The 19962-nt window shown below is 45.4% G+C and overlaps 1 protein-coding gene across 2 annotated transcripts in view; it reads left to right on the top strand.

Moving 5' to 3' along the window:
- Positions 1 to 19962, top strand: part of LOC130207478 (inositol polyphosphate-5-phosphatase A-like) — a 141569-nt gene that overhangs the window by 49782 nt on the left and 71825 nt on the right. The window lies entirely within an intron of this gene.

The following is a 19962-nucleotide window of genomic DNA, read 5'->3' as shown; positions in this document are numbered from 1 at the left end:
CCCCCCCCCCCCCCACTCCAACCCCCTCCCCTCCTCTTTTCCCCTTCTCCCTGCCTCCCTCGGCCAGCGTTCTCTCCCTGCCACTTCTCATCTAATATGGCCGTAATTAGGTTCGGTTGCACAAATCAGATTTCGGCAATTGGGTTACGGTCCTCTGAAATTGGAGAGGCCTGCGCTCCGGCGTGGGTGGAGAGTTAATCTGCTTTTGTTAAGCCCTCCTTTTGGTGGCCGCGGCGGCAACAACATCGGGCTGTGCCAGTTAAAGCGCTTTACCTGTCACTGTGGACACGGCTCGTAATTTAGCCCCCTCTTCAAAAAATAAAATACCCCCCGCCACCCCACACACACACACACACACATTATACACATCCAGCCACCATCTGCTTTCTCCCCGTGCAAATAATGACATTTGAATCGAGCATTAACAGGCTTAATTACTTTTAAATTGTCATTTTAATTTACACTGATATAGTATTGATCACACAAGCAGAGATTAAGGCCCTCGGTGGAGCGGCTGATGTGGAATTAAACAGGGCCGGGTCCTCCTGGGGCTCGCCTGGCCTGTCCCGGCGCCGCCAGAAGAGGAATGACATCCTCCCCCTAATGAACTGGCAGCATGCGCAGACATGAATTTCAGGCCCCGCCGGAGAAGGAGGGAAATAATGGGGTTTGGGGAGCCATGGCGGGTTATTCATTCACTGCCATGCACCAATTCTCCTGTGATTCATCCCCGTGCCCCCCGGACCCCCACTGCCTGTTTGCTTGCCACATCCAGCCCGCCTGACCTTTCTCCTGCCTAAGTGTGTGTGTGTATATATATATATATATATCTCATCCCAGGTATCTTGTACAGAAGGCGGGAGTGGCATGGGGGGGGGAGAGGGAGGCCTGACAACGACACTTTCCTGGGGAATTGATCTCCCCGCTCAAGCCCGGTGTCACGCACGGTTGGTTAATATCCGGGGGGGGGGGGGGATCGTTACATACAATCCCAGAAATCCCCCCACCACACACAGTTTTTAAGAACGCCTGTGGCTGGTGTGTTGTGTGCAGTAATTACAGCAGTAGAAACAACCTCTTGACACCTACGCCCAATGAACACGCTCAAACAATCACTCTCGAGGGCTTTTAATGGGTGAGGGGCCCCTTAAGAATAATATATATATATAATATATATTAATATATATAATATATATATATAGCTTGTGTTATGCAGACTCAGGAAGAGGATTCCGATGCACTTTTTACTCACTCTTTGTGTAAATGGAGCGGTGAGGAATGAATGTCTTGCTTCGCTCGGTTTATTGACGTACCTCAAGTCAAATATAATCTATGGCATTTAAAAATCTGCTGAAATATGTTCAGTATTAATCGCGTAATGACGCATGCTGCTGGGTAATAACAGGTGAGGGTGAACCCGTTAGCAGTGAGGTCGACGGTTTGATGCCCGACACTTCAACAGCTGAAATGTCCTGGAGCAAAACAACTGGATCAGTCATAGACGTTCCCCTTTGGCCTGATTGGGTTCAAGATGGAACCCTTGGAACATAGAAGGGTTCTCCTCATAAACCCCCTGATTGGTTCAAGATGGACCCCATGGTATATAGAAAGGTTCTCATAAAGCCCCCAATTGGTTCAAGATAGAACCCTTGGAACATAGAAGGGTTGTCCTCATAAACCCCCTGATTGGGTTCAAGATGGAACCCTTGGAATATGAAAGGGTTCTCCTCATAAACCCCCCGATTGGTTCAAGATAGAACCCTTGGTATATAGAAGGGTTCTACTCATAACCCCCCTGATTGGGTCCAAGATAGAACCCTTAGAATATAGAAGGGTTCTCCTCATAAACCCCCTGATTGGGTTCAAGATAGAACCCTTGGTATATAGAAGGGTTCTCCTCATAAACCCCCCGATTGGGTTCAAGATGGATCCCTTAGAATATAAAAGGGTTCTCCTCAGAAACCCCCCGATTGGTTCAAGATAGAACCCTTGGTATATAGAAGGGTTCTACTCATAACCCCCCTGATTGGGTCCAAGATAGAACCCTTAGAATATAGAAGGGTTCTCCTCATAAACCCCCTGATTGGGTTCAAGATAGAACCCTTGGTATATAGAAGGGTTCTCCTCATAAACCCCCCGATTGGGTTCAAGATGGATCCCTTAGAACAGGGGTCACCAACATTTTTGAAACCAAGAGCTACTTCTTGGGTACTGATTAATGCGAAGGGCTACCAGTTTGATACACACTTAAATAAATTGCCAGAAATAGCCAATTTGCTCAATTACCTTTAACTCTATGTTATTATTAATAATTAATGATATTTATCTTTGTGGAAACACTGATCATCTTCATGATTTCTCACAATAAATATATATAGAAACAGATAAATATCAATATGCAACACTTTATTTTTATATTTTCTCTAAGTGCACATTTTTCAAATTGAACATTTTAAATGATCACTTCTAAGACAGTCTTGTGAAATCACAATATCCCATTTTAACTAGCTAGCCACTAACATTTTTAACAAATCATGAATTACTTTGCACCATGTTTGTACAAATAATAACTCATGTAAAATACAAAAGTCAACTCTCAAATTTTTAAATAAATCATGTCACACTTTGAACTGGACACCAAATTTGTTATCTGTTTCTTTGTCAGTTAGTGGGAAGCCTGGCATTGCATGCTGTTAACTAGTGTGTTGTACTCTGGTGTGTAACTTGACACTGCAACTCTGAGTGAGTCCTGCAGATGTGCATCAGTGAGGCGTGTTCTGTGTTTGTTCTTGATGAAGTTCATGTCAGAAAAGGCTGATTCACAAAGATAAGTTGAACCAAACAGGCTTGCAACCTTCATAGCTGCTGCGCATACACCACTGTACTTTTCTGTGTCAACAAGGCACCAAAAGTTTGGTGCAGCCTGGTGGGCTTTGAGGTGGAGGTCATTTTGCAGTGTTACAATTTCAATCTCCACCTGTTCAGCATCCAGGCTGAATGTTGCACTTAACTGCTCAGCAATGCATGATATGTCCACGTTCATGAAAGGATTAGAAATGAACGACACACATGGCTCAAGCTGATCCAGGTCACAAAACCTGTTCTCAAACTCTTGCCCAACTCTGTTTATGACCTGAGAGTACTTTTCTGCAACTTTGTCAAAAGTCTCAGATGCAGAAGCATTGTCTTTCAGCACCATCTGCACAGAGGGAAAGTGCAGCACTTTTTACTCTGTAAATGCACAGAGAAAAGGTTCATCTTAGCTTTAAATGCATTTAAAGCACTTATCATATCGGCGATAGTTTTACCTTTGCCTTGCAGCTCACAGTTCAAACTGTTCAGTTTTCCAGTAATGTCCGTTAAAAATGCAAGGTCAAGTATCCACTCAGTGTCCTCCAGCAGCACGGTGTCCTCACCTCTGGACTGCATGAACTCTTTGATTTCACCCAAAAGTGACAAAAAACGTTGCAAAATTCGTCCCCTGCTGAGCCATCGGATTTCTGTGTGTAGTAGCAGGTCACCATATTCAGCTGACAGCTCCTCCAAAAGTACCTTGAATGTCCTGTGCTGTTTAGCTCTGGAGCGGATGCTGTTTATGATCTTCACGACGGGAGTCATTACGTGCTCAAAGCAGATCACTTTTGCACATAAGGCCTGCTGGTGTATGATGCAGTGGTACTGCAGAAACTTTGGGAACTCTGGGTCAGCTTTACAGTGAGCAACGAATCCTATGTGTCGGCCGATCATAGCAGGAGCCCCATCCGTAGTCACTGATACCAGCTTTTCCAGCGGCACCTTTTTTCCACCAAAACTCCTTCACTGCGTTATAAATGTCAACTCCCTCGTAGTTGTCTTCAGGGCAGTAGTGTCGAAGTTCTTCTTTGTGGAGAAATCATCAAACACCATCCGGATAAAGACCATCAGCTGCGCCGACTGCTGCTGTCCACCGACTCGTCACACTGGATGCTGAACCACCGCACCTCGCCAGATCACGGTCCAGCTGGTCGGTCAAGTTCCCAGACATCGCCGACACTCTTCTTACCATTGTAGTTGCCCGAGTTGAACATCGGAGAGACTGGAGAGTACATCGGTTCCATACTTCTCGTCTTCAAGCACAGTTTTAGCAATTATCATCATTGCTTCTTTGACAACCTCCCCGTCTGTAAATGCCTTCTTTTTCTTCATCAAGAATTGCGTAGCTCTAAACGAGGCTTCGTTGCTTTTGGGAGTTTTAACCGGTCTAGTGAAAAAGACTGCTGTTTGCCCAAAGCTGCCTTTAACCCGCGGGCTGTAACTGCGCGCAGTGCGCTGCCCGTGGGTAGTTAGCATGGTAGCTTGTGTGACACGTAGTAAAATGTCTCTCCACATTGTGCCGCTTTGCTATTGCCACAGTTGCCCCGCAAATTAAACACACGCAGGATCCTTTCACAGTGGTAAAAAACTCTACCTCCCATTCGTCGTGAAAATGATATGTTTTCTTTCTTTTTTCTGAAATTTTTAGGGGTAACTCTTCTCCTCATATTAGCTGTGTCCGCTAACGTTAGCTTGTTTGTAAGAGCGCAACAAACGCTACGTTTTGGTCATGCGCACAATACTGACCTTTGAACTTTACTCGGTCAGAGTTCATTTATATTAAACACAAAAAACATTTTACATTTTAAGTGTTTATATATATATATTGTCATTTGTAAGTTACATGTAAGTGTGATTTAAACAAGAATAGCTAAATAAATAAATACAATTTAAAAAATAGAGGCAGCTCACTGGTAAGTGCTGCTATTTGAGCTATTTTTAGAACATGCCAGCGGGCGACTCATCTGGTCCTTACGGGCGACCAAGTGCCCGCGGGCACCGCGTTGGTGACCCCTGCCTTAGAATATAAAAGGGTTCTCCTCATAAACCCCCCGATTGGTTCAAGATAGAACCCTTGGTATATAGAAGGGTTCTACTCATAACCCCCCTGAATGGGTCCAAGATAGAACCCTTAGAATATAAAAGGGTTCTCCTCATAAACCCCCTGATTCGTTCAAGATGGACCCCGTGGAATATGGAAGGGTTCTCATAAATCCTGTGATTGGGTTCAAGATAGAACCTTTGTAATATTGAAAGGTTCTCATAAAGTCCCCGATTGGTTCAAGATGGAACCCTTAGAATATAGAAGGGTTCTCAGTAGAACCAGAGCAGATTGAAAGTGTGTGTGTGTGTGTGTGTGTGTGTGTGTGTGTGTGTGTGTGTGTGTGTGTGTGTGTGTGTGTGTGTGTGTGTGTGTGTGTGTGTGTGTGTGTGTGTGTGTGTGTGTGTGTGTGTGTGTGTTTGTGTGTGTGTCTCGTGAGGTCCTCACCTGATTGCTTTACCTTCACCTGGATGTTGGAAGCCATCTTGAAGATGAAGGCCGATCAAAACGACCCACTTCTCTCTCTCTCTCCCTTCTGCGTGACCGATATCGAGACGTCCTCCAATACGCGTAATGGACTTGGCGAGGCCCGAGGTGTCCGGGCCCCGGGGCCTTCTACTCCACTCCGTCATCCAATCGCCTTATTCTAATGCCGTCGCTCTGTTGAGTCAACCGGACGCCATCTACATCCCCCGGCGGCCACAGGGGCACTTAATAGAATTAGCAGGTATTGTGCGGCACATTTTAAACACATAGGCTGTTTTTAGAAGCACACACTCAGCCGCCCCTCCCCCGGGCTGATGACCCCCTCCCCCCGCTGGCTGTCTTGAGTAATGGTGGCCGCCCGCCCGCTCCTCTTTAACCGTCATAATTCTGCACTCGGCCCGCCGCGGACAGCTCATTCAGATCTTTTTAAATGCGCGGCCAGTTTTGTTGTCATGTTTATGTTGTGTACCACATATTAATAGCTCGTAAAGCACATTTGTTGCATTATTGGATCATTTCTCACTCGCCGCTCATTAGAAAACGGGAAGCCGGAGCTCTCGGACCGAAACGGACGGTTAATTATAGGGCTCATAATTTCCTAATCTGATTTCGGTGGGTGGGTTGGGGTGGATGGATGGGGAGGGGATGGAGGGGGGGGGGTATGTTTGCGAGTCTGTTCGGCCGAAATAAACGAATAAAAAATGAAATCGGCCACGCGGCCGGTCACATGTCCTCTCTTGTCCTTGACTGAGTGCTTTGTTTGCCTTTCCCAAAACCCTCGACACTACCGACGGCATCTATTCAAACGGATGAGTCTCGTATGCCCCCCCCCCCACCCATCGGCCCTGCTGCCCCCCCCCCCCATTGTAATTAAAGTGGGAACAATTTCACATGAAATGACCCAAAAATTGTCTCAAAGCCTCATTTTCTAACGATGTTAAATCTTGAGTTTATTTGGAAACGACCGGGTCAGGAGAAACGAGTGATGCCCCCCCACCCCCCTCCACCACACCTTGTTAAACTATGACCTATAAAATCAGCCCCCCCCCTAAAATGTGTGTGTCCCGCCCGGCGTAATAACAGCGAGGGCATTCCTCCTCGTCCCGGTTCCACCCCGGCCGATTGATTTCCGTCGGGGTGAATGAACGCCGTCGCCGTGGAGGTCGAGACGCAAGGCGGGTTCCATCAGACGAGGGGCGGCGTGGAGGCGACACGCCGACGCGGGAGGACGTCCAGGAGCCTGATGAAACCCACCATGTAGGGGGGGGGGGGGGTGTTTTATATATGGCGTTATGATGTATCGTCTCCGTGCGTTTTAATGCGCACGCCGGAAAAAAATGCATCCCCTCTGATTTGACCGAGCCAATAGACGAGCCTGTTTTATTGACCAGCCCCCCCCCCCCCTCCATGTTGGTTTGTTGCCCTTGCCTCATGCCGCTGGCGGTCGCGATGGCAAAGTGTAATCAGTGAGTAATGCTTCCCAAGTGGGAACCAATCTAACACAAAGGGTGACCTCGTCGGCAGGGTTCCCCGCGCGAGGTCGAGCCACAATGGCGCCCTGTGTGCGCCGCGGCTCATTTACAAGTCGTTAAAGAGCCCTCTAATTAGATTGGATGTTATGCTCTTTCGGTTAAATTCAAGCTCTTAATTTGAACTGGCTAATTGCATTTCTGAAAAAGGGGGGGACAGAAAAGACTTTTCAAAGCGTCTCTTCAAGTCTCTTGGAGTCGTCCTGTGTCGGGGAGGATGGAGACTTATGGAATGGATAACCGTCTTCATGAGGAGCAGGGGGAACCAATCAATGCTCAACGAGGTCCGTCAGGGAGCAGCACAACATGACGACGGCCATGACTTATATTGAAGTGGCCTAGCAGTTGTATTATTATTATTATTATGTATTATTATTTATTATTATTACGTATTATTATCTATTATTATGTATTATTATTTATGATTATTATTATGATTATTACGTATTATTATTATGTATTATTATTTGTACTGTCAAGTCAAATTTAAGAAAGTTCAATTGAAGTCAATTTTCAAATTTAAACTAGATGAAATATAAATGATAGATACTAGTCTCTATTTTAAGCAAAATATTACAACATTACAGAAAGCTTTTGAAAAAATGTTTAACTCAAAATAAAAAAGGCATATGAATAAAATGACCCTGCAGCTTTGAATTCAGTTAATTAAAAAAAGGCACGTGGTTATTTGTCCCATGGTGGTGATGAGCTGGTTGCATGGCGATAAGCCACGCCCCCTCTCCGGCGCAAATGAAGCGAATGATCCCAAATTGTCCGGCGAGTAAAGCAACGTGAGAGTTCGCTTCACTTCTGGTGTGAACGCCTCTGAAGGAGAGTGAACAGATGGAAAAAATGACCTTCAAAATAAAAGCACCGGATTTTTTTGTCTTTTTCTTTTTTTAAAGAAAAGGCGATCACGTGTCTTTTTAGCCGCCGGGGGGCCACATCAAATGACGCGGGCCCTGTGTTTGACACCTGTGGTTTAGAGGGTCTGGCTTCGTGGTCCACTTTTCTCTTTGCAGATCGCCGTGAAAAAAACGTCATCTTTGATTCACTGTCTGCTCTCTCCCGTCGGCTCATATCGCACTGGAGGCGCGATGCTTATCGGAATACAGCCATCTGATTGGTTAAGTGGCATGCCAAATTTAATAATTCTCAATTATCCATCGTTTTTTTTAGTTCCAGGTCCCAATACTACGGCGTCTCGGCCCTCGGCCCCCCTACCAGGGACCCCTCGTGCAGAGGGTCTAGCATTGGGCAAAAGTGGGTTGGAACATCTTGTTGACTGAACCAGAGAGCCACGTCTTATGGTTAGGAGGAACTAATCAATCCATCGGTTGATTATTGGCTCCACGAGTCCCGCTGTGGGGATTTATTTAATTTATTTAGGAACAATTGACGACAAAAAAAAAAGGGTCTTAAAAGTTAGCCGGATTTATTCAGGAAACACATTGTTTTACATTTTTATTAGATGAGAAAACTTTATTAATCATACTTAATATTAGTCATACAGACAAGAAATAGCCGGTAACCACACAACAACACACAGTTTAAAATGTACCATTTACAATTTTAAAAGATTGCGTACGACTCCGTGATCTCATGTGTGATCCGCGGTTTAAAGACGCAGGACGCTTTATCAAATACAATACTGCGATTGTACGGTTGAAAAAAAAAAAAAAGAGAAACATCTGCGTAAAAAAAAAGAAAAGTCCTGTTGTTCACTCTTTTTTAATTTTTTATGCATTATAATAATAACACAAGAAGAAGAAGAAGAAAACCCCCCATGACATAATTTCTGGTTATCTAAGAAAGCTGGAGGCCGCATTTACATTTTGCTTTTCATGCGTCGTCCACACGCGATGCACTGGAGGATAACTAAGCTATAGCATGCAGGATATCCAGCCATTTAAATCAAGCCTCTGGAAATTTTACATAACACATCATCGGTTTTTACATAAAGACAAAGAAAAGGGTCCACAAAGAGCCGCCGGACGGCCGTCTTAGCCGCAGACGAGCTGCCGCGCGCCGGTTTCTCCTCCTGCAGCCTCTAAAGCTTCACGGTCCCGTGGTCACCGCTGTGAGAACGGGCAGAAAGCTGCTTATTTCTTCTTTTTTTTTTTTTTTTTTTTACACATCCAGCAGAGGGTTCACATCTGAACCCCTTCTGTTTTCTGACGGGGTGTGTGTGTGTGTGTGGGAGGGTGATACCGGAGACCGCCATTGATCCTAGACGCGGTCGTATATAAGAGATGTTTCAGCCTCGTGATCTAGGCGACGTCGCCTTCGCTTTAGAAAGAGTTGTGTCCGCGCTAAGGGGGGAGGAAGCGCTCCGGTACAGAGGAATGAGGGCCTTCCAGATGGATTCATCCCACTAGTGACAAAGTAACGCCACCCAGACGTAGCAGACTAATATATCTCACGGCGGCACGCTGCCACCGAGCTGTATCTCACCAGGCCGCCAAGGATGCCACTTCGTCATTACAAGGCCGGCGTGAGCGGGCAGCGTGGGACGGGGGGGCGGTGGTCGAAGCGGCCCTCCGGACAGAAGCTGACTGATTACTTTCCCGGCTCACATCGGCGCTCCGACAGCCGGCGTCCTGAGGGAGAGTCGAGTTTGCTCAATACTGATTATTTGACGTGGAAAGTTGCATCGCGTCACCCCAGATGTTGACAGGTGTGCACACACACACACACACACACACACACACACACACACACACACACACACGTGCTTCTCCATAAAAGCTCAGTGGAGGCAAGTAAACAAGTTCGCCAATAAATATATATATATTTTTATATATATATTTATATGTATACATATATATGAATATTTATATATAAATGTTTATATATATACACACATATGAATATATATGTATATATTTATTTATATATGAATATATATATATACATTTATATATGAATATATGTAAATAGTATGTATGTATATATTTGTATGTAGGTATGTGTTTATATATATTTATATAAATATTATATACATACATACTATATTTATGTTTATATATATAGTATGCATGTATATATATATTTGTCTGTCGATATATATTGATACATACTCATAATATATATATACATATTTATATAAATATATATCTACATACATACATATTGTATTTATATATACATATTATACATATATATATTTATGTATATATATTTATTATGAGTATGTATTTAAAGACTTGTCTAACTTATTGCTCCCCCTGCCTCTATGATCCTAATCCAATCAATCCCTTCACAAATGAGGCCACATGAATTGGCCGCAATATTAAATCAGATAATAATATAGATTGATGAACAGTCCGTGACAACATTAGCGGGCCTCTTTCAAAATGCACAGATGAAGAAGAAGAAGATGCTGAAGAAGAAGAAAAGAATCAATGAGCTCAAAGACCTGTCATTTGCATGGACCTCTTCCCCTAATGGGAATATTTTTTTTTCCAGACGGGGAGGGGTTGAATTACAAGTTGAAATATTCTTTTTGATTATTGGACATCCATAGCCAAATATGATTTACATTAATGAGCGTAAGTTTATTAAGGGCATTTTATCCCCCGGCATCCGAAACAATTGAATAATGGCGCTGGCAACCGGGCGGAGGTAATGCCACTTTAATTACTAATGGATGCCTCAATTGTTCAGACTTTGATTTTCCATCTCTGGGGAGCAATCCAATACGGCCCATATTCATCATCCTCATATCCCCTTTCAGACCCGGCCCGTTTAAAGAAAGTGGACATTTAGCGTTCCCTCTCTCCGAGATCAACGCTTTATTTGGAGATTGCTTTACAAAAGATAACCCCTCCCCCCCCCCCCTCCTCGTGAAGACAGAAGGAAATCTTCCCGGGCCCGGTTGCGGGACGTCTGATCCGAGACGACGTCGACCTTGCCGGCGAGGACAGACGTTTGTGGAAATGAACCGTAATTGGCCGACGTCTCGCTCGCCGCCGTTTGTCATTGGGCGAGCGCTGCCTCCCCGGTTTAGTGCTAGTTGTGCGTGGCGTCCTGATTAAATTGTGTTGTGCTTTGACCCCCCCTCCCCCCCCCCCTCACCGAGCTTCATGATGAAGTTACGGAACAACCCGACCGCGGCGCCGCGTGACCTCAGAGGGAAACCGGCGGTTCACCAGAACAAGAGGCGGGACTCTCTCTCTCGACGTTGCCTCCGTAATGAAGTCAGAACACGGATAAGGTCCCGATCGAGCCAATGAGAGTCATCCAGATGTGATCTTAAGCACCTCACGGGGAGAGGAGGTGCCCCGGCATCGGGCAGCTGTCTCGTTAAAGATGTTCTGGGCAGAATACCGGCGGATAAAAGTCTTTTAACACTATTTTAAAGTTAAAAATGGTTTTAAAATAACGAGGTTGTGGTTCCTTTTTCAACTGAGGGTTTTAGGAGTCACGGGTACACCTGGGATACGAGTGACTATATTAATGTAGGAATGATACCAACACATTATTATTTTGGGCTTTTCCATAAAGTTAGATACCTTTTTTGTCATTTTATCTTTCGTATTGGTCAGGCTCCGGAAACAACTACACTTCCCATAATGCAATACACGTTTGAGCCTCCCTGCTTAATCGCCCGTGACTTTTATACCACACACCTCTGATGTGGTTTTAAAATTATTTTTTTAAGTCTCACGCCCAATCGTTGGAAACCCTGATGACGTCATCTGTCGCCGCTTTTACAATTTTGAAAAGACACAAATGAATTTGGGATTGCTTCTCCGTAAAGTTAGGAGGACTCGCAAGATAACTATTTTATTACGTAAATGGCGGCAGTGGCCAAGATGCCTTTTATTTAGCTTTTAATATTTCGTATTGTTCAGGTTCCGAGAAGTCAGTCATCTTTATTGTCAATTTTCTGATGTTAGACATACATGTTTTTTTATTATTAATAATAATAATAATAATAATTCAGACTTGTATAGCGCTTTTCTAAATACACAAAGACGCTTAAATAATAATTTAAAAAATAGTTATAATAATAAGTGATAAATGATAAGGTAATAAAGTGCAAACAATTAACAGTTAATAACGACAACAAAGAATATTTAGGCAACATATATTTGATAATTTAAGAACTATAGAAAAAGACTAAGAAACAACTACATTTCCCATAATGCAATAAAATAAACGGTCGTTCTTTTGCTTCTTAATCGCCCGTGTCTTAAACCACACACCCCTGATATATTTTAATTGTTTTTTATAAAGTCTCACGCCCAATCGTGGGAAACCCTGATGACATCATCTGTCGCCTCTAAGACATTAAAACATTGTCGCCGTCGCTTCATTTAATTCGTTTTTCTCGGTGAATTCACGGACTGCCGGCGTGCGGAGGACATCTGGCCCTGCCTCCTCGAGAGGTCAGCCGGCCAGGTGTAATCCTCTTTACTTTACTCCTCCGATTTTATTATTTTTATGTCCTCGTTAAAAGCTGCTGAAGTAGCAACACGGTATTAGTAAATACGCAGCTGGAATACACACATTCATCATTCTGGACAGGACGCTCATGTGTGTGTGTGTGTGTGCAGAAATAATGCATTGAAATTGAACGTTCTCCTTTAATCACGACTGGAGTCCTGCTCCGTCCCCATCGGAGTGGAACCACCACATCTCCGTCTGAAGACATTTACTCAAACCGCTCTGGGAACAGAAAGCGAGGTGCCGGTACCGAGCGTACGCAACGTTTTTATAACAACGTTATCAAACTCCTCCATCTGGATTATGCCGACGAAGCCAAAGCTGCGGTCTGAAGCAGACGGTTTTATAAAGAAGCTTCTTTTAAAGCCTGAGTCACGTCGTGTATTCGCATATTCACTTTTCTTTTCTTTGTTGTTGTGGTGGTTGGATGTCATTGCCGTGATGGTTTTATTGCTTCGGACCCCTCAGCCGGGCAGGTTAGAGGAGCGACGGCACGACTGATGAGCATGGCAGGAAATTGGCAGATGGAAGCATCCATTTCACCGCTAATTAGGGGGTCCGGTGGCCCGCCGACTGACAGGGTTCAACCGGGCAATGTAGTGCCTGCCAGCTCCCATCCCGCGCGCTTTATAAAACGCTCTTTAATTCCCCCGGCACAATATCATTAACTTTGTAAGTGGATGAACACAATGGACAAGCAATTTAATTAAGTCCTACCATTGAATGTTGGAGGGGAGACTAAATGAAATTAATGCACAATATTTCCCCGGGAGGCAGCCAACCTTGGGGGGAGCGGGTCTGGATTGTTGGCAGGTCAGGCGCTGCCACGGCTTTTGGCCAATTACGCCTTGTTTGGACCCATCCGTAATGTTTCCCTCCAGAGTAAATAACATCAGTGGGTTGTTGTTGTTGTTTTTTTACGGGATCAATAGGGAGCGTGCGAGCGTCGCTCGGCATTCTGGGTAGATTTTAGAATAATGAAGTGGAAGCCCGGTTTACAGAAAGCTGAAATACAGGTATGGTAACTGATGTATACAGACATGGGGGGAGGAGGGGGGGGATCAATACGTGGATGGAGGTGGGATTTGGGAAATGGAGCAGAGGCAGCGGTTCCTGGTTCTGGATCATAAGGAAGGCGGCCGGGCCGGTCGCTGCGTACCGGGACAACCGTCGGGCGGGTTGCCGTGCAGCCTTTGAGCAGACCGTCATGAAGTTCATATACACTACCGCTCAAAGGTTTGGGGGCACGTAGAAATGTCCTTATTTTCATAAGATAACATTAATGAATCATAAATACTCTCTCCATAGTTAATGTGTAGATGACTATTCTCTGGTGTGTAATGAAGTCTCTCCAGAGGTGTGTAGAGGCCCATCTCCAGTGTTCTGATGGTACATTGTGTTATCGCCTTAGAAGACTAGCGGAGGGGTACAAAACCCTGAGAACCCTTTTTTTCTCCTTCGTGCTATTTGAAACTGTAATATGAAGCAAAATTATTAGAATGTTGGATTTCCATATCTTATACACGACCATTCAAAAGTTTGGGGTCACTCAGAAATGTCCTTATTTTTCAAAGCACTGTTTTTTTAACATTACATTAATCATAAATCCTCTCTACATAGTTAATTTGTACATGACTATTCTCTGGTGTGTAATGAAGTCTACAGAGGTGGGTAGAGGCCCATCTCCACTGTTCTAATGGTACATTGTGTTATCGCCTCAGAAGACGAGCGGAGGGGTAGAAAACCCTTGAGAACCCGTTTTATGTGAGCGCAGCTGAAAACAGTTATGCTGCTGAGAGAAGCTTTAAAACTGGCCTTCCTTTGAGCCACAAGAAGAACTACAATAATATTTACAATAAAAATCATTATTCATAACCTTATCGATGTCTTGACTAGATTTTATATTAATTTTGCAATTTATTTGATAAATAAAAGTGTGAATTTTCATGGAAAACACCAAATTGTCTGGGTGACTCCAAACTTTTGAACACAAGTGTATATATATTTATTTTTTGGTGTGAAATAACTCAATGGATGGATTGCCAAAAACAAATACCCGACATCTACAGACGATGAATCCCAGAGACGAGGCTTCCTCTAGCGCCACCTGCAGGTTTAACATTCGCACATTAGTGAAATGTTAACGTTCATATTTGTCGTGATCTCCCGACTCCCCATTCGCCATCCTGTCAAAATCCAACTTATCTTAATACTTTTGGTTTATCTTGCAAACCCGATTAGCCGTTGATGTTTCGGTACATTGACCGTTACATTGCAGAACACGTGGTGCCGTCATTGTCCCGACATCGCAGGAGAAAGGGCTTCCTTGATGACCCGCCTTTATAATACCGCTCACAACGAGGCTCAGGTGGTCTGGATCTTCAATCCTAAGGGATCAATACCGGTCCTGCTATACCATGTAAACCAATTTCCCTGGCGAGGTTTTCTCATTAGCGTCCCTCGTGGGGACGGTGGGCGAGCACCAAGGAGACGGAGCGCAACTTAAATCTTTATTACTGGGAAATAAATGAGTAAATGCGCGTTAACATGTTTCCCATCAGTATATCTTTTGAACTGTCCCATTCCTTCCTCCCCCCCCCCCCCCCCCCCCCACGCCCAGAGACAAGGGCTCCTTCAGGACCTGACGGATGGCTCCGGCACTCGGAGCCGCTTTCAAATCACAGGAAGTGACAGAGGAAGTTTTAATGAGAGTTTTGTCTGTGTATCCAGTCGGAGCTTTCCGAGGCGGCCGATGAATAATAGACCGACGCGGCTCAATACTGTGAATACTCAATCAATGGCGGTGGGAGAGGGGCCCTTGGCAAACACATATGGCAGCCACCGGGGGGAGGTGAGGAGGGTGGGGGGGGCTCAGGGGGGGGGCAGCAAATACTGAGGCCGCTCCATCTGTAAGAAAAGAGAAGGGACTGACGTCGTTCACTTTTGTTCGGACAATAAGACGAACGGTCGTTTCGGGAGATTTCGTGCAGAAAGGTGTTTCAAAATCTTTTTTTAGGAACTCATTTTTAAAATTTTGTTTCCCACAACATAACAATATGTATTTTCATAGTCACTTTCTTTGCCAATTTTCCAGTTTATGTCTTGGTACACGTGATATTCAGGTACACACAACACACAAAGAACAACAAACATGAAATGGTGCTCACTCCAAGAAAAGAAAAAAAGAAGACGAGGGGAATTTGGATAATAATGCTTTTATTGCATACAAAATAATGAAATATAAATTAATATAATTAATTATGTACAATTAAATAAATACAATTTAATAAATCCAATTAAATACCATTAAATAAATCCAATTAAATACAATTAAATAAAAACAATTAAATACATTTAAATAAATAAAATTCAATAAATACAATTGAATAAATACAATTTAATATAATTAAATAAATACAATTAAATATATACAATGAAATTCAATAAAATAAATACAATTATATACAATTAAATAAATACAGTTAAATACAAAATAAAATACATTTGTAATAATAATGGTCCACTCCTGAGTGTAGTATAGTGTGTGCTATAAATGCTCTTCAGACAGGATTGTGTCTGATGTCTGCTTTTTAAAGCTCCTCAGATCCCTGACTGGTACATGGAGGACTCATCCCAGGAAAAAAAAATGAAATACGTGGATTCTTCCAAGCGGGCTCTGTATCGGAGTACATGGAGAACGCAGCCGCGTATGAATGCTGTTCCTCGGTGACTAATGAGGATATTATGTAGCTATTAGTCAGAGCTTATGTCTCCGCCTCCTCCTCTAAGCCCTTTTGACATAACATGCGTTCCTGATGTATCGCAACACCGTTCCCTCCATGACGGCACATCTGATTGACCTTTTTTCCCCCGATAAGCCCGTAAGACATCCGTGAGTTTCTGTGGCGATGTGTTCTCCACGTGCGGGATTCATGCGCATCACTCTGGATGTGACAGATTGAGGAGACTCTGGGGACTTCTGAGCAAATGAGATATATAAACTGGAAAAAACAGCCCCATTTAGTCTGCGGCTGTCCAAAAGGGGGCGAAATGCCACGGGAAGCCCCCGAGGAGATATTTCTCTGGAGGTGGAACCGAGACGCCGAGATAACCCTGATCGCGCCGCGGGTGCTGTGTCACTTTAAGGGAAGTGTCGTTAACGGGGCGTCTTTCTTCTGTTTCTTTATCGCGGCCCGTCTTGTTCTCGTAGTTTCGGACATCCCTTCCCCCGACGATGACGAGGCCGCCGCCTTCTTTTCTGAGATCTTGAATAACATGTCCACGTTTCTTTAAAGGAGAAACTGGTAGTAGACTAATGAGGCGCTATGCCAATCAAATATAAGTGGTTTAAACAAATAAATAAAACGGGTTGCAAACAAACATGTGACGCCCCGAAACGTCCCAAACGGAGCCGGCGAGGAAATCCTGGCCGTTGTCGGGGGTTCGATACCGATGCAGACGGTAGTGGATCTATACATGGCTCGTTCTTTACATCCATAATGATCACTTTGAGGGGGGGGGGGGGGGGGGTTCTTGCTAGCTTTAGCGAATTATTTTGAGCTAGCGTGGCGAGCTACTCCCATTGAAGACGAGTTGGACGCCCAGAAACGTCCAAATAAGGAAAATCCTGGCCGACGTCGATCCAGACGTCACGGCACCCTTCTAGCGCGGGTCCATACATGGTTCGTTCTTTACCTCCGTAGTGATCATTTTGAAGTGGGGGGGCAAGATGTTTCCGACGTTCTTGCGAGCTGTAGCTATTTTGTTTGAGCTAGCGTGGCGAGCTACTCCCATTGGAGACAAGTTGGCAACAATTGGCTGATTGTTTTTGATTTATCTCCCATCCTCCCGCCCAGAAACGTCCAAATATGGAAAATCCTGGCCGACGTCGGGGGTTCGATGTCGATCCAGACGTCACGGCACCCTTCTAGTGCGGGTCCGACAGTGGGTCTAGACGCGCATTTATTTGGTTATCTCCCATTTTTCCTGCTTTTTTCCACAAGATTACCCTGCGAAGCTTGAATAGAATAACTTCCCATGATGAACTAGGGTAGCATTGTCCAAAAAAACCCTCACTACCTTTACCCAGAAAAGGAGTGCCGATGAAAACCATCATGTCCAGCGACCCCCCCCTCCCCCCCCCCCCTTTACTGACCCTGGGGAGTTGCACCGCGGCGACACCCCGGAGTGTCCGTGGTGCCGGCGCCTCTCCCCGGGACCGGACCGCTCTCCCCTCAGCACAGATAGGAGGTGAGACCTTGGGAGGAGGAATGATTACTTTTATGTTTTCTTTATGGCTCATTTTTCACATTAAACCGCAGAAAATCCATGCGGAGGTCACGGGATTCCCGTCGGCCGGAACTCATTTCCGGAGCCCTCGGTATCGATAAAGCATTCAGCGGAGAGGGAAGTGTAGGCGGCGATGTACTGCAGCCCTCGAGTCGCTCATGACCCCCGAGCAGCCGGTCTATTGGGACTTGTTCACACACACACACACACACACACACACAGGCCTTATCCAACACTCGCGATAAGAGCGGGCATCGCCACGGCGAGTCGTAAAACCACGTTTTTTTATGGCGCGCTTATTGTCTTTCTGTCTACAATTAAGGCGATTACTCTCCCCCCCTCTCCCTCCCCCCCCCCCCCTCGGTGCACTTAATAGACTGCATTTTTTTTAACTAATGGGAAATTAAGTGGCCGCGGTGGCGGTTTATAAATATGTAAAATACACTTTTAATTATTTCAAGTGAATCTGGCAGCTGATCAATAAAAGAGACGAACATACGTATGTGTGTGTGTGTGGGGGGGGGGGGGGGGGAGTGTAAGAGATGAGCGCCGCCTGTCAACGCCCCCCCCCCCCCACCCCTGGATGAATATTTCTTTGATGCTGTCATGTCGGGAGGCGAGTGGATTAATTGCGCCCCCGTCTCGTATAACATCTCCTTCATGGAGTCAAATAAATATTTATCAGGTTAAGTCGATTTTTTAAATTCCCGATTACACGGAGCATCGTTTATCATTTAATTTGAGATTTTATTCGGGCCTTTTGGCTTCATGTTCATTTTGGGTTCGGGCCTCACTCTGGTGAAGGCTGGCGTTTATTTCTTTGTTGTTGTTGTTGTTTACCTCTTGCAGACGGCAGTGGTTGAAGCCGTTAATCGGGGTTTTAAGGACACATTCTGCGCGTGAACTGATGATTATTTTCATTGTCAATCAATATTTTCCGTGTCTTTAAGTGATCATTCTGTCAGAAACCTCTCGCTGAAGAAATACCACCTCTCAGTTATTAGGATTTGTCGTATTTATTTTTTCGGGTCCATTAACAAAATTATTCCGCTCATTGTTTTTCCGCGGCGGCGCTTTAAGTCTCCGGAGGAATTTATTTAATCCCCGATAGACTGATGAAACATCTCCTTTTATTCTATCTCCGTAATTCCCCACGTGTCGCATCTCCCTTCACCGCCCTCTGAAGTATTTACACAAACAGCCCCCCCCCCCCCCCCCGCTCTCCGATCCATCTCCGCCTGCGGCTCTGTCGTCGGCACTTTGAGGTGAAAGAGAACATAAAGACGAGCGAGCGGCGGCTAAGTGTGAGGGCGGCGAGGTGGGCGGGGCTTACTAGAAGCCGTCCTCTCGCGATGGGGAGCCGGTGACCTTGAGTCTATGCCTTCCGCCTATTGCAGGAGAAAGTAGGGGGGGGTGGGGGGCGGACGTCAGGGGGGCCTCCTCTGGTCACCAGCCGCTGTTCTCATCAATTAAATGTGCGACAGCATCCCCCCCCCCCCCCTCGAGGAGATGGGCCGGACCTCGTGTTTGTGCTTTTGACAAATCAGCAAATGTTTAATCTCAAGATGTGCCGGCGCTCATAAATAATGCAGAGCCAGCCGGGGTGGGGGGGTTGTGTGTGTGTGTGTGTGGGGGGGGGAGGGTCTGGCCTCAATGGGGGAAGACCCTTCAGACTAAACCCTCCTCGGTGCCCAGAAGCTTTTCTTTCTCCGGGGGTCTCCTCCTCCTTCTGATCACACCCCTCTAATCCCGCTCCGTCACTCCACTACTGTACCTGAGCCGCGCCCCTCGCTCGCCCCTCTCTCTCCATCCCTCTCTCTCTTCCAGAGGGCCGCTATCTCAAAGACACAGGGGATTGCGCTTTGAGCTTTGCCTCCATCCCCCCCCCCTGAGTGTAAAGAGGGTGACAGAAAGCAGTGTAGTGGACTGTGAACCGCATCAAATCCCCCCCCCCTCCCCCCCCCTCACTCCTTCCCACAAACTTTGATTGGCTCGTCGACCGCCGACTGGGGAAAGTTCCCAGTTGTCCTTGAGGGCTGGAAATTAAGATTTTAAGCCCATTGAAGTCGATCTTCGCTCCATCTGAATGTTTCCTTTTCAGAGCTGGATGTTCACATCACAAGAGAATGGGGGTAAAGGTGGAGGGGGGGGGGGGGTGGGGGTACTGTACCGGGAGCACCTGTTGTTGTTGTTGTTGTTGTTGTGTGGCCGGTGGTGTGCCGTGTGGTGGAGCTCGATCAGCACGGTGAAGAAGAAATAACCGGGAGCGATTGTTGTTGTTTTTATTCCAGTAAAGTGATAATTCTGGATCAT

This window comes from Pseudoliparis swirei, chromosome 17 (assembly GCF_029220125.1).
Source record: "Pseudoliparis swirei isolate HS2019 ecotype Mariana Trench chromosome 17, NWPU_hadal_v1, whole genome shotgun sequence".
Classification (NCBI taxonomy): Eukaryota; Metazoa; Chordata; class Actinopteri; order Perciformes; family Liparidae; genus Pseudoliparis; species Pseudoliparis swirei.
The sequence above is the reverse complement of the archived record's forward strand: the minus strand, read 5'-3'. Positions and strand labels throughout refer to the sequence as shown.